Source organism: Ranitomeya imitator, chromosome 3, assembly GCF_032444005.1.
Source record: "Ranitomeya imitator isolate aRanImi1 chromosome 3, aRanImi1.pri, whole genome shotgun sequence".
NCBI classification, from domain to species: Eukaryota; Metazoa; Chordata; class Amphibia; order Anura; family Dendrobatidae; genus Ranitomeya; species Ranitomeya imitator.
In genome coordinates this window covers 340,356,699-340,370,638 of record NC_091284.1, presented here as the reverse complement: position 1 = coordinate 340,370,638, position 13,940 = coordinate 340,356,699, and the positions used below count along the sequence as shown (strand labels likewise).

Here is a 13,940-nt window from a genome sequence, read left to right as displayed (position 1 = left end):
CACATTCTCTTCCCTTTCCTCTCCAGGTCCACAATCCCCACCCCACAAACTTGGCACACCCTCGCAGAAATCTCAAACACCTCGATCTACACTCACTCTCTGAATGCCTTCTCCCTCTTACAGATATAAGTTCCCTACAGAATGCGGATGCCACTTTATATAACACCACAATAACTGCAGCTCTTGAATCGGTCGCCCCTCTCACACATACCAAAGCTTGCAAAATCAACAAACAACAGTGGCACACCAGCCTGACCGTAGAACTGAGGTAGGCTTCCACGGTTGCTGAGCGGAGATGGAAAAGATCACACTCCAACGAGGAGTTGGTGTTCAAATAAAGACCTTTTTTCATCACATATTTTTGGTGTGTGCACTATCTATTGCGCTACTTTATCTTCTTTACATGCATGTTCCTCAGTGCATTTGGTCGCACCACCTTTCATAATATAATGATTATTATTTACGGTGCCCGCCTTTTTCATAATATCATATCCAAAGATGACTTCATCACATTCAAACAGTCCCTCACAACTTTCAAGGCCACATTCGACACAGCAAAACAAACTTACTTCTCATCCCTCATATTTTCCCTGTCTCACAACCCTAAACAGCTATTGAACATCTTCAATTCTCTCCTCCGTCCCCCAGCACCTCCTCCCTCTCCACTTATCACAGCTGAAGACTTTGACCAATTCTTCAAACAGAAGATTGATAATATCAGAGAAAGCTTTCCCTACAACCCCCAGAGTTCCTCCTCCTAACTACTCAGCCCTCCTCCTCCAAAACCAGCTTCTCCACCATTACAAAAGACCACCTTTCTGCCTTACTCTCGAGATCACATCTCACCACCTGTGTACTTGACCCGATCCCATCCCACTTCATCCCAAACCTCACCACAGTCTTCATCCCAACCCTAACTCATCTCTTCAACCTATCATTAACAACTGGTGTATTCCCCTCATGCTTCAAACATGCCTCAGTCACACCCATCCTTAAAAAGCACTCGCTTGGCCCATCATCTGTATCTAGCTATAGCTCCATATCACTTCTCCCCTATGCCTCAAAACTACTGGAACAACATGTCCATTTCAAACTGTCCTCCCACATCTCTTCCTGCTCCCTCTTCAACCGCTTACAATCTGATTTCAGACTGCGCTACTCCACTGAAACTGCCCTAACAAAAGTCACCAATGACCTTCTGACTGCCAAAGCCAAGCGACACTAATATATCCTCCTCCTCCTGGACTTTTCCTCTTCCTTTGACACAGTGGACCATTCCCTATTACTACAGACCCTCTCATCTCTTGGCATCACAGACTTGGCCCTATCTTGGATCACGTCATACCTAACAGACCAGATACTCAGTGTCTCCCACTCACACACCACCTCCCCACCTCGCCCCCTATCTGTCGGAGTCCTGCAAGTAGTGTGTAGAGGTTATACAGTGATCACTGGTGACATTATACACAGGAGCTCTGTATATAGTATACAGTGTATAGTGTCAGTGTATAAGTAGCACACTGACTCGTCAGTGACGTCTCTAGGTGAAGTCCTTCATCTTTCATCCAGCACAGACCGCCATCACTTCTTCCAGCCAGGGCTCATGTCTGCAGGAAATAACACAGTTATCTCGAGCTCCACTTGCAGAACACATTACTTAATTTTTCCCAACTTCTACATTACATCACATGAAGAAAAAGAGGCAACATGGTGTCACTCTACACAGTAGCAGGCCTGCCCCCTCATTTAAAACAGTATACTCAAAAAATAAAATAAATACATCACTGTAGTAATAATATCCATAAATTAGTCCCTATGGTAATAATATTCCCCATCCTGGCCCCTGTGTGTCTCATTCCTGGCTTCAGCCATATGTTCTCCCATCCTGCCCTCATGAGTATCCATTCTGCCCATACGATCTCCCCATCGTGCCCCATCTATCTCCATCATATCCATCCTGTCCCATGATCCAATCCTGCCCCATGTGTTATGATCTGGTGGCCTAGGAGCAGCATGAGACGGACTCTGGAGAAGGTGGTCCCTGTACTGACCGCAAACCCTGAACCTAGCAGCACAACTAGAAGTAGCCGTGGGGGGTACCTAACACTCCCTAGACCCCTCGGCACAGCTAAGATCTAACTACCCCTAAAGACAGAAACAGGAAACCTATCTTGCCTCAGAGAAAATCCCCAAAGGATATATAGCCCCCCACAAATATTGACTGTGAGAGGAGAGGGAAATAACATACGCAGATATGAAATCAGATATTAGCATAGGAGGCCATACTAGCTAAAAAGAAAGAATAAAACAGAGTACTATGCGGTCAGTATAAAAACACTAGAAAATATCCACCGCAGAAAATACGAATCCCCACATCTGACTAAAGACATGGGGGGTATATCTGCATCTCCAGAGAAATAGCTAGGCTGCAAAAAATCCTTCACAGACTAAGCTGGACAAGACAAAAACATGAATATGCACAGAACTATAGGTCCACAGCAAGTGGACAGCAAAAACAAAGCCAGGACTTATCTTTGTAAAAAAGCACAGCAAACTGGAGAGACCAGCAGGGAAGTGAATCCTTCCAGAACAATGGACAACTGGCACTGACTAAAGGATCCTGCAAAGCTATATACCCCAGTCAGTTTTGCAATTAGTAGATACACCTGTCCACTCCTGCAGTCCAGGCACAACTGCATTACCCTCTACGACCACCGGAGGGAGCCCAAAAGCTGAATTCACAACAGTACCCGCCTCTTGAGGAGGGGTCACCGAACCCTCACCAGAGCCCCCAGGCCGATCAGGATGAGCCCGATGAAAGGCACAAACCAAATCAACGGCATGGACATCAGAGGCAGGAACCCAAAAATTATCCTCCTGGCCATAACCCTTCCACTTGACAAGGTACTGAAGCTTCCGCCTCGAAAAACGGGAATCCAAAATCTTCTCAACAACATATTCCAACCCCCCCATCGACCAATACAGGGGCCGGAGGATCAACAGAGGGAACAACGGGCTCCACATATTTCCGCAACAAAGATCTATGGAAGACATTATGAATAGCAAAAGAGGCCGGAAGCGCCAGGCGAAAGGACACCGGATTAATAATCTCAGAAATCCTATAAGGACAAATAAATCGAGGCTTAAACTTAGGGGAAGAAACCTTCATAGGAACATGACGGGAAGATAACCAAACCAGATCACCAAAACGAAGCCGGGAACCAACACACCGACGACGGTTAGCAAAACGCTGAGCCTCCTCCTCAGACAGCACCAAATTGTCCACCACATGAGCCCAAATCTGCTGCAACCTGTCGACCACAGAATCCACACCAGGAAGGTCAGAAGGCTCAACCTGCCCAGAAGAAAAACGAGGATGAAAACCAAAATTACAAAAAAAAGGCGAAACCAAAGTAGCAGAACTAGCCCGATTATTAAGGGAAAACTCGGCCAATGGCAAAAAAGCCACCCAATCACCCTGATCAGCAGACACAAAGCATCTCAAATAGGTCTCCAAGGTCTGATTAGTTTGCTCAGTCTGGCCATTTGTCTGAGGATGAAATGCAGAGGAAAAAGACAACTCAATGCCCAGCTTGGCACAAAAGGCCCGCCAAAACCTGGAAACAAACTGGGAACCTCTGTCGGACACAATATTCTCCGGAATACCATGCAAATGCACAACATGCTGAAAAAACAACGGAACCAAATCAGAAGAAGGCAATTTAGGCAAAGGCACCAAATGAACCATCATAGAAAATCGGTCACAGACAACCCAGATAACCGACATTCTTTGGGAAACAGGAAGATCGGAAATAAAATCCATAGAAATATGCGTCCAAGGTCTCTCAGGGACCGGCAATGGTAAAAGCAACCCACTAGCGCAGGAACAGCAAGGCTTAGCCCGCGCACAAATCCCACAGGACTGCACAAAAGAACGCACATCCCGTGACAAAGAAGGCCACCAAAAGGACCTACTAACCAAATCTCTGGTACCAAAAATCCCAGGATGGCCAGCCAACACAGAACAATGAACCTCAGAAATCACTTTACTAGTCCATCTATCAGGAACAAACAGTTTCCCCACAGGACAGCGGTCAGGCTTATCAGCCTGAAATTCCTGAAGAACTCGTCGCAAATCAGGGGAGATAGCAGAAAGAATCACCCCTTCCTTCAAAATGCCGACCGGCTCAAGAACCCCAGGGGAATCAGGAAAAAAACTCCTAGAGAGGGCATCCGCCTTAACATTCTTAGTACCAGGAATGTACGAGACCACAAAATCAAAACGGGAGCAAAACAGGGACCATCGAGCCTGTCTAGGATTCAGCCGTTTGGCAGACTCAAGGTAAATCAGATTCTTATGATCGGTCAGGACCACAATACGGTGCTTGGCCCCCTCAAGCCAATGTCGCCACTCCTCAAATGCCCACTTCATAGCCAACAACTCCCGATTGCCGACATCATAATTGCATTCCGCAGGCGAAAACTTCCGAGAAAAGAAGGCACACGGTTTCATCAAGGAACCATCAGAATTCCTCTGAGACAAAACGGCCCCTGCCCCAATCTCAGACGCGTCAACCTCAACCTGAAATGGAAGAGAAACATCTGGCTGACGCAACACAGGGGCAGAAGTAAATCGGCGTTTAAGCTCCTGAAAGGCAGAAACAGCCGCGGAGGACCAATTTGTCACATCAGCGCCTTTCTTGGTCAAATCGGTTAGAGGTTTAACCACACTGGAGAAGTTGGCAATGAAACGACGATAAAAATTAGCAAAGCCCAAGAATTTCTGAAGGCTCTTCACAGATGTGGGCTGAATCCAATCATGAATGGCCTGAACCTTAACCGGATCCATTTCTATAGATGAGGGAGAAAAAATGAAACCCAAAAAAGAAACCTTCTGCGCTCCAAAGAGGCACTTTGACCCCTTCACAAATAAAGCATTACTACGGAGGATCTGAAATACCATCCTGACCTGTTTCACATGAGACTCCCAATCACTGGAAAAAATCAAAATATCACCCAAATATACAACCATGAATTTATCAAGATAACTCCGAAAGATATCATGCATGAAGGATTGGAACACAGATGGGGCATTAGAGAGTCCGAATGGCATCACAAGGTATTCAAAATGGCCTTTGGGCGTATTAAATGCAGTTTTCCATTCGTCACCCTGCTTGATACGAATAAGATTATATGCCCCTCGAAGGTCAATCTTAGTAAACCAGCTAGACCCCTTAATCCTAGCAAACAAATCAGTAAGCAAAGGCAAGGGGTATTGAAATTTAACCGTGATCTTATTCAAGAGGCGATAATCAATACAGGGTCTCAAGGAGCCATCCTTCTTGGCAACAAAAAAGAACCCCGCTCCCAACGGTGAAGAAGATGGCCTAATATGCCCTTTCTCCAAAGACTCCTTAATATAGCTCCGCATGGCAGTATGTTCAGGTACAGACAGGTTGAAAAGTCGGCCCTTAGGGAACTCACAACCTGGAATCAAGTCACTAGCACAATCACAGTCCCTATGCGGTGGAAGGGAACTGGATTTGGGCTCATCGAATACATCCTGGAAGTCAGACAAAAACTCAGGAACTTCAGAAGAGGGGGAAGAGGAAATTGACATCAAAGGAACCTGATCATGAACCCCCTGACAACCCCAACTAGTCACAGACATGGATTTCCAATCTAACACCGGATTATGTAGCTGCAACCATGGAAAACCCAGCACAATATCATCATGCAAATTATGCAACACCAGAAAACGACAATCTTCCTGATGGGTTGGCACCATTCGCATGGTCAGCTGTGTCCAAAACTGAGGTTTATTTTTAGCCAAAGGTGTAGCATCAATGCCCCTCAAAGAAATAGGGTTCTGCAAAGGCTGCAAGGGAAAACCACAACGTCTGGCAAATTCTAAGTCCATTAAGTTCAGAGCGGCGCCTGAATCCACAAATGCCATGACAGAAAATGATGATAATGAGCAGATCAAGGTCACGGATAACAGAAATTTAGGTTGTATAGTACTGATGGCAACAGAACTAGCGATTCTCTTAGTACGCTTAGGGCAATCAGAAATAACATAAGCAGAATCGCCGCAGTAAAAACACAACCTATTCTGACGACTGAATGTTTGACGTTCAGCTCTAGACAAAATCCTATCACACTGCATAGGCTCAGGGCTCCGCTCAGAGGGCAACGCCACAGTGTGCACAACTCTGCGCTCGCGCAAGCGCCGATCAATCTGAATGGCCAGAGACATAGAATCACTCAGACCAGCAGGCGTGGGGAACCCCACCATTACATCTTTAACGGATTCAGAAAGACCCTTTCTGAAAATTGCCGCCAAGGCATCTTCATTCCATTTAGTCAGTACAGACCATTTTCTAAATTTCTGGCAATACAATTCTGCCGCTTCTTGACCTTGACACAGGGCTAACAAGATTTTCTCAGCCTGATCCACAGAATTAGGCTCATCATACAACAACCTCAATGCCTGAAAGAACGAATCAACATTAAGCAAAGCAGGATTGCCAGATTCCAGGGAAAATGCCCAATCCTGTGGGTCACCACGCAGCAGAGATGTGATGATTTTAACCTGCTGAATAGGATCACCAGAAGACCGGGGTCTTAATGCAAAAAACAGTTTACAGTTATTTTTGAAACTCAAAAATTTGGATCTGTCACCAAAGAATAAATCAGGAGTGGGAATCTTAGGTTCTAAGGCAGGAGTTTGAACAATGAAATCTGAAATACCCTGTACCCTAGCAGCAAGCTGATCCACCCAAGAAACTAACTCCTGAACATTCATGTTAATACTAGACTCCGTAGCCACCCAGAGGTAAAGAGGGAGGAAAATACCAAACAGGCTAAGGAAAAAAAAATGGCTCAAAAGCTTCCCGCCCTTCTTCTGAGATGCAATTAACTCATTGAAGGCCAGTTGTACTGTTATGATCTGGTGGCCTAGGAGCAGCATGAGACGGACTCTGGAGAAGGTGGTCCCTGTACTGACCGCAAACCCTGAACCTAGCAGCGCAACTAGAAGAAGCCATGGGGGGTACCTAACACTCCCTAGACCCCTCGGCACAGCCTAAGATCTAACTACCCCTAAAGACAGAAACAGGAAACCTATCTTGCCTCAGAGAAAATCCCCAAAGGATAGATAGCCCCCCACAAATATTGACTGTGAGAGGAGAGGGAAATAACATACGCAGATATGAAATCAGATATTAGCATAGGAGGCCATACTAGCTAAAAAGAAAGAATAGAACAGAGTACTATGCGGTCAGTATAAAAACACTAGAAAATATCCACCGCAGAAAATACGAATCCCCACATCTGACTAAAGACATGGGGGGTATATCTGCATCTCCAGAGAAATAGCTAGGCTGCAAAAAATCCTTCACAGACTAAGCTGGACAAGACAAAAACATGAATATGCACAGAACTATAGGTCCACAGCAGGTGCACAGCAAAAACAAAGCCAGGACTTATATTTGTAGAAAAGCACAGCAAACTGGAGAGACCAGCAGGGAAGTGAATCCTTCCAGAACAATGGACAACTGGCACTGACTAAAGGATCCTGCAAAGCTATATACCCCAGTCAGTTTTGCAATTAGTAGATACACCTGTCCACTCCTGCAGTCCAGGCACAACTGCATTACCCTCTACAACCACCGGAGGGAGCCCAAAAGCTGAATTCACAACACCCATGATCCTGCACCATCTGTCTCCAATCCTGCCCCCAGTGTCTCCAATCCTGCCCCGTATCTCCATTCTGCACCGTATCTCCATTCTGCCCCCTGCCTCCAGCATTCTGTCCCGTGTCTCCAGCATTTCTGCCCCCAGTGTCTCCAGCATTTCTGCCCCCAGTGTGTCCAGCATTTCTGCCTCAGAGTGGCCAACATTTCTGCCCTCAGTGTCTCCAGCATTCAGCCCCCAGTGTCTCCAGCATTCAGCCCCCAGTGTGTCCAGCATTCAGCCCCCAGTGTGTCCAGCATTCTGCACCCAGTGTGTCCAGCATCTCTACCCCCATCTGTGTCCAGCATCTCTGCCCCCCAGTGTGTCTGGCATTGTGCCCCCAGTGTGTCCAGCATTCAGACCCCAGTGTGTCCAGCATTCAGCCCCCAGTGTGTCCAGCATTCAGCCCCCAGTGTGTCCAGCATTCTTCCCCCAGTGTGTCCAGCATTCTGCCCCCAGTGTGTCCAGCATTCTGCCCCCAGTATTTTCAGCATTCTGCCCCCACTGTGTCCAGCAACTCTGCCCCATCTGTGTCCAGCATCTCTGCCCCATCTGTGTCCAGCATCTCGGCCCCATCTGTGCCCAGCATCCCTGCCCCATCTGTGTCCAGCATCTCTGCCCCCATCTGTGTCCAGCATCTCTCCCCCCTTCTGTGTCCAGCATCTCTGTCCTCATCTGTGTCCTGCATCTCTGCCCCCAGTGTGTCCAGCATTCAGCCCCCAGTGTGTCCAGGATTCAGCCCCCAGAGTGTCCAGCATTCTGCCCCCAGTGTGTCCAGCATTCAGCTCCCAATGTGTCCAGCATTCTGCCCCCAGTGTGTCCAGCATTCTGCCCTCAGTGTGTCCAGCATTCTGCCCCCAGTGTGTCCAGCATCCCTGTCCCATCTGTGTCCAGCATCTCTGCCCCATCTGTGTCCAGCATCTCTCCCCCATCTTAGTCCAGCATATCTGCCCCCATCTGTGTCCATCACTCGCCGGCAACTGACAATCACGTCAAATGCCGGCGACGTGCATGCTGCGGCTGACAAGTGTCATGATTAAGGGAGCTTAGTCTCCAGAAACGCGTTGAGATTCTTACCCATATGGTTCGTGCTGAAGTCTGTATCCTCTATGCTTAAAGTTTGTGAATAAAGAAAACTCTTTTCTATGGATTTGGTGAAGCTGGATATTCTCTTCTTTTTTTTTTTAGACTTTATACGCCTGGACACAGCGAGTCCGTTCTTCTGAAGCTTGGTTTATGCATGATGGGTGAGCTGGCTTATATTTCTTCTTTCTAAGTATAAGACAGCACCCCATAGGCAGACCCTGTAGTATAAGGCAGCACCCCCATAGGCAGACTCTGTAGTATAAGACAGCACCCCATATGCAGACTCTGTAGTATAAGGCTGCACCCCATAGGCAGACTCTGTAGTATAAAGCAGCACCCCCATAGGCAGACTCTGTAGTTTAAGACAGCACCCCATAGGCAGACTCTAGTATAAGACAGCACCCCATAGGCAGACCCTGTAGTATAAGACAGCACCCCCTAGGCAGACCCTGTAGTATAAGACAGCACCTCCATAGGCAGACCCTGTAGTATAAGACAGCACCTCGTAGGCAGACTCTGTAGTATTGGACAGCACCCCATAGGCAGACCCTGTAGTATAAGGCAGCACCCCCATAGGCAGATCCTGTAATATAAGGCTGCACCCCCATAGGCAGACACTGTATTATAAGGCCGATACAGTTACAATAGCGTAGCTCCGGGTGGGCCTCCATAGGCAGACTCTGTAGTGTAAGGCAACACCCCATAAGCAGACTCTTTAGTATAAGACAGCACCCCATAGATAGACCCTGTAGTACAAGGCAGCATCCCCATAGGCAGACTCTGTAGTATAAGGCCGATACAGTTACAGTAGCGTAGCTACGGGTGGGCCCCCTCAGAGCATAGGGCCCAGGGCAATGGCCCCCTCTGCCCCCCCGGTAGCTACACTACTGGGATGTTCACATGTCCCTGTTTTTACACAGAATGTGTTTCCATGTAAACCACACAGAGACATGTCCATTTTTCACAAACAGTGCAGATTACAATGGCCAATACAAGTCTATGCACCTGTGTAAAACACGTACAGCACTTAGATGGCATCTGTGTGCTGAACATGTTTAACATTGCAAACTATGGGAGAAGCTTTGTAAAAAAAAATGTTTAGCCTCTACGGAAAAACACTGATGACACACTGATCCAAAACACTGATTACACCAGTACTGTTTTTTCCAGTATTGTTTTTATTACGGACATGTGAAGAGGGCCTAAAGGTGTACTATTATGCTGACTTACATTCCATACTCATAAAGATTTATATGTAGTTAAGGTTTTGGAGAAAGCTCTCTGATAACACAGGTATGCAAAATTTGAGTTCCTAAAAATTGTTTCAAATCCAATGACTGATATTTTTATGCCCTGATTTAAAAAAAAAACATTTCTATGTTTGCACTAAAACGCGTGTGAAATTACGCACGAGTGAAATGAACAGAAAGTTCTTTATTGTAGCCAAAAAATGTGCACAATATTATGTATAAAAATGTATTGAACATTTATTCTGCAACTGTTCTGGAAATTAATTCTTGCCCCTTTCCTTTTCTCTTCAAAGCTTCTCTTGATACCTATTCTCCTATAGAAGACCTGTGAAGCATCCAACAGTCCCCCATCATGTTCACGTTCCATCTACCTTGATGTTGTCGTTTCATCTCCATGATATACTGATGAAATATTTCTTCTTGCACTTCGATAACAGCACCAAGGTTTTCAGGAAAGTAATCCAAATGGAAATGTAACAAATTTAACTTCAAATTCATCAGACAACACAAGGCTTTGAAATGTTTCAGTTTGTTCTCCATTATGGTTTAAATTTTGGATCTTTGTTGCTACATATAAATTTCTTCATGACTTCTTTAAAGGAATCGCAAGCCTTTTTCTCAAGAGTTTTCATTTTTGTTTCAAACATGTCGTCCTTCATGAGTTTCTGAATATCCAGACCCCCCAAAATTTCTTTTTTCAGTTTTGCTTCGAACAGTCCCTGAAACTTGTTAGGCTGGTTTCACATTTGCGGTTGTGTCCGCAGCGTTTCTGACGCATACATCCACATGCGTCTTTATTTCCTATCTTTAACATTGTAGACGCAGGTGCATGTTTTTGCATGGATTCGCCAGCGTTTGCTTATGCATGCGTTTTTCGTGATGTGAGGCGGGGCGCGGCTGACGCACCATGTTAGAATTTTTGAGGCAGCAAATTTCCATCAATTATGCGCAGGCATGCGCATGCAGATGAGTGCATTAAAAAAATGCATTACTCTCTATGAGAACGCATATGTACGCATGTCGTTGGGTACGCATGCTGTTATGATAGGCAATTCAGTATCACAATGGACATAGCGGTCAGAGCACATACAGTGATCTGACAATAACCCAAAATAATAGAACGAGCTCTGAGACGTGGGAACTCTGCAGACCGCAATCCCTAATCCTCTCCAAACAACACTAGAGGCAGCCGTGGATTGCGCCTAACTCTGCCTATGCAACTCGGCACAGCCTGAGAAACTAACTAGCCTGAAGATAGAAAAATAAGCCTACCTTGCCTCAGAGAAATACCCCAAAGGAAAAGGCAGCCCCCCACATATAATGAGTGTGAGTTAAGATGAAAAGACAAACGTAGGGATGAAATAGATTCAGCAAAGTGAGGCCTGACTTTCTTAACAGAGCGAGGATAGGAAAGATAACTTTGCGGTCTACACAAAACCCTAAAGAAAACCACGCAAAGGGGGCAAAAAGACCCTCCGTACCGAACTAACGGCACGGAGGTACACCCTTTGCGTCCCAGAGCTTCCAGCAAAACAAATAGACAAGCTGGACAGAAAAAATAGCAAACAAATAGCAAAGAATAACTAAGTTATGCAGAGCACAGGCCACAGGAATGATCCAGGGAAAAACAAGTCCAACACTGGAACATTGACAGGAAGCATGGATCAAAGCATTAGGTGGAGTTAAGTAGAGAAGCACCTAACGACCTCACCAGATCACCTGAGGGAGGAAACTCAGAAGCCGCAGTACCACTTTCCTCCACAAACGGAAGCTCCCAGAGAGAATCAGCCGAAGTACCACTTGTGACCACAGGAGTGAACTCTGCCACAGAATTCACAACAGCATGCGTTCAATGCGCTTGTGTACTTCGGACTGCGCATGTCCAGGAACTAATTTAGACACACCCATTGTGACACGCCCTCCTGGAAAGATCAAACACATGCACATAAAAAGCGCAAACGCATGCAAAAACGCATGCAAAAATGCATGCAAACGCTGTGGGGGTTTTGTCTTCATGCGTAAGCTGATCCGGATAAAAAATGCTGCGTGAGCATGCATTTGCATGCGTTTTTGCATGCGTTTGCGCATGCAGATGATACGCTGTGGACTCATCCGCAAATGTGAACCTAGCCTTACACAGGTACTTAAAAGTCTCTCCTTCTTTCGGTAGAGATTTCACAAACTGCTTCATCAGTTCAAGCTTAATGTAGAGTAGAAGCAGGAGAACTTTAGTGGGATTAACTAAACTTTCCGCAGCTATGTTCTTGAGTCCAGATTGAAAAGATATCTTCTCATTGGAGACAAAAAAGTTGGCCAGTGATGATCCCTATCCTGGCTGTCCCATTAAGACAAAAAGTATGGGTACTTTGTGTATCCTCCTTGCTGCCTGTGTAGCAAAGATTGAACATTCAGATCACCACATATTCACCATCCTTGATCCTCATAGTTAGGTTTCTCTTGCTAGCATAAATGCTATCCCACTTCCAGTTCCCAAGTGGGGCAACTCCTGGTACACATGTAACAAGGTGGCACAGGGTGGTAGTCGCAGGCAAGGCCATTCAAAGCAACAGTCCACAAGCAGCCCAGGCCCTTGCACATAAAACAGACAGGACAGATGCAACTCCAGACAATTTACCTCTTCTCCACAGTCTCTGCAGCACGGACAATCAGAATCCAGGAACACAGTTGTAATCCAACAGGGAAAACAATTTATTGTAAAATAAAAGAAGTAGAAATAGTGAATGCGGTAAATGGAATGAAATTTCCTGCTCTTTCCCTAGTATTCTTCACTGCCATATCAGTGGCAGCAACAGCTACAGTCACAGTCCTCAAGCCGATCTCTCGATGCTTATAGTCCTTAGCGGGGCACTACTCAGTCCCGATGCCCGCTTCACTGCCCGTGAGTCTGGGGCTTCTCCACAAACATGCTGCTGGCACTGGACAGGACATGTGTGAGCCGGGAGGAACCAGATGCCACCAACGTCGGGGACGACAGTGAAGCTGGGAGATGGGGCAGGACCGAGGATGGTGGTAGGGCCACAAGAGGTGAAGGAGCAGTGAGCAGGGCAGCAGGGTGCTCGAATGGAAACCTGTGACTAACCGCCACTGCATCCGGAGACAGTCCTTACAAGGGCAACGGGCACACATACCAAAGCTTGCAAAATCAACAAACAACAGTGGCACACCAGCCTGACCGTAGAACTGAGGTAGGCTTCCACGGTTGCTGAGCGGAGATGGAAAAGATCACACTCCAACGAGGAGTTGGTGTTCAAATAAAGACCTTTTTTCATCACATATTTTTGGTGTGTGCACTATCTATTGCGCTACTTTATCTTCTTTACATGCATGTTCCTCAGTGCATTTGGTCGCACCACCTTTCATTATATAATGATTATTATTTACGGTGCCCGCCTTTTTCATAATATCATATCCAAAGATGACTTCATCACATTCAAACAGTCCCTCACAACTTTCAAGGCCACATTCGACACAGCAAAACAAACTTACTTCTCATCCCTCATATTTTCCCTGTCTCACAACCCTAAACAGCTATTGAACATCTTCAATTCTCTCCTCCGTCCCCCAGCACCTCCTCCCTCTCCACTTATCACAGCTGAAGACTTTGACCAATTCTTCAAACAGAAGATTGATAATATCAGAGAAAGCTTTCCCTACAACCCCCAGAGTTCCTCCTCCTAACTACTCAGCCCTCCTCCTCCAAAACCAGCTTCTCCACCATTACAAAAGACCACCTTTCTGCCTTACTCTCGAGATCACATCTCACCACCTGTGTACTTGACCCGATCCCATCCCACTTCATCCCAAACCTCACCACAGTCTTCATCCCAACCCTAACTCATCTCTTCAACC

General features: G+C 46.2%; 1 long non-coding RNA gene across 1 annotated transcript in view; it reads left to right on the top strand.

The window, feature by feature from the left end:
* The window catches only part of LOC138672083 (uncharacterized), a 163,015-nt gene extending 152,277 nt beyond the window's left edge, over positions 1-10,738 (top strand). The window contains exons 2-3 of the long non-coding RNA XR_011319567.1: positions 8,923-8,981; positions 10,364-10,738. This is a non-coding gene — a long non-coding RNA (uncharacterized lncRNA). The remainder of the gene's footprint in view (positions 1-8,922; positions 8,982-10,363) is intronic.
* The last annotated feature ends 3,202 nt before the right edge of the window (positions 10,739-13,940 follow it).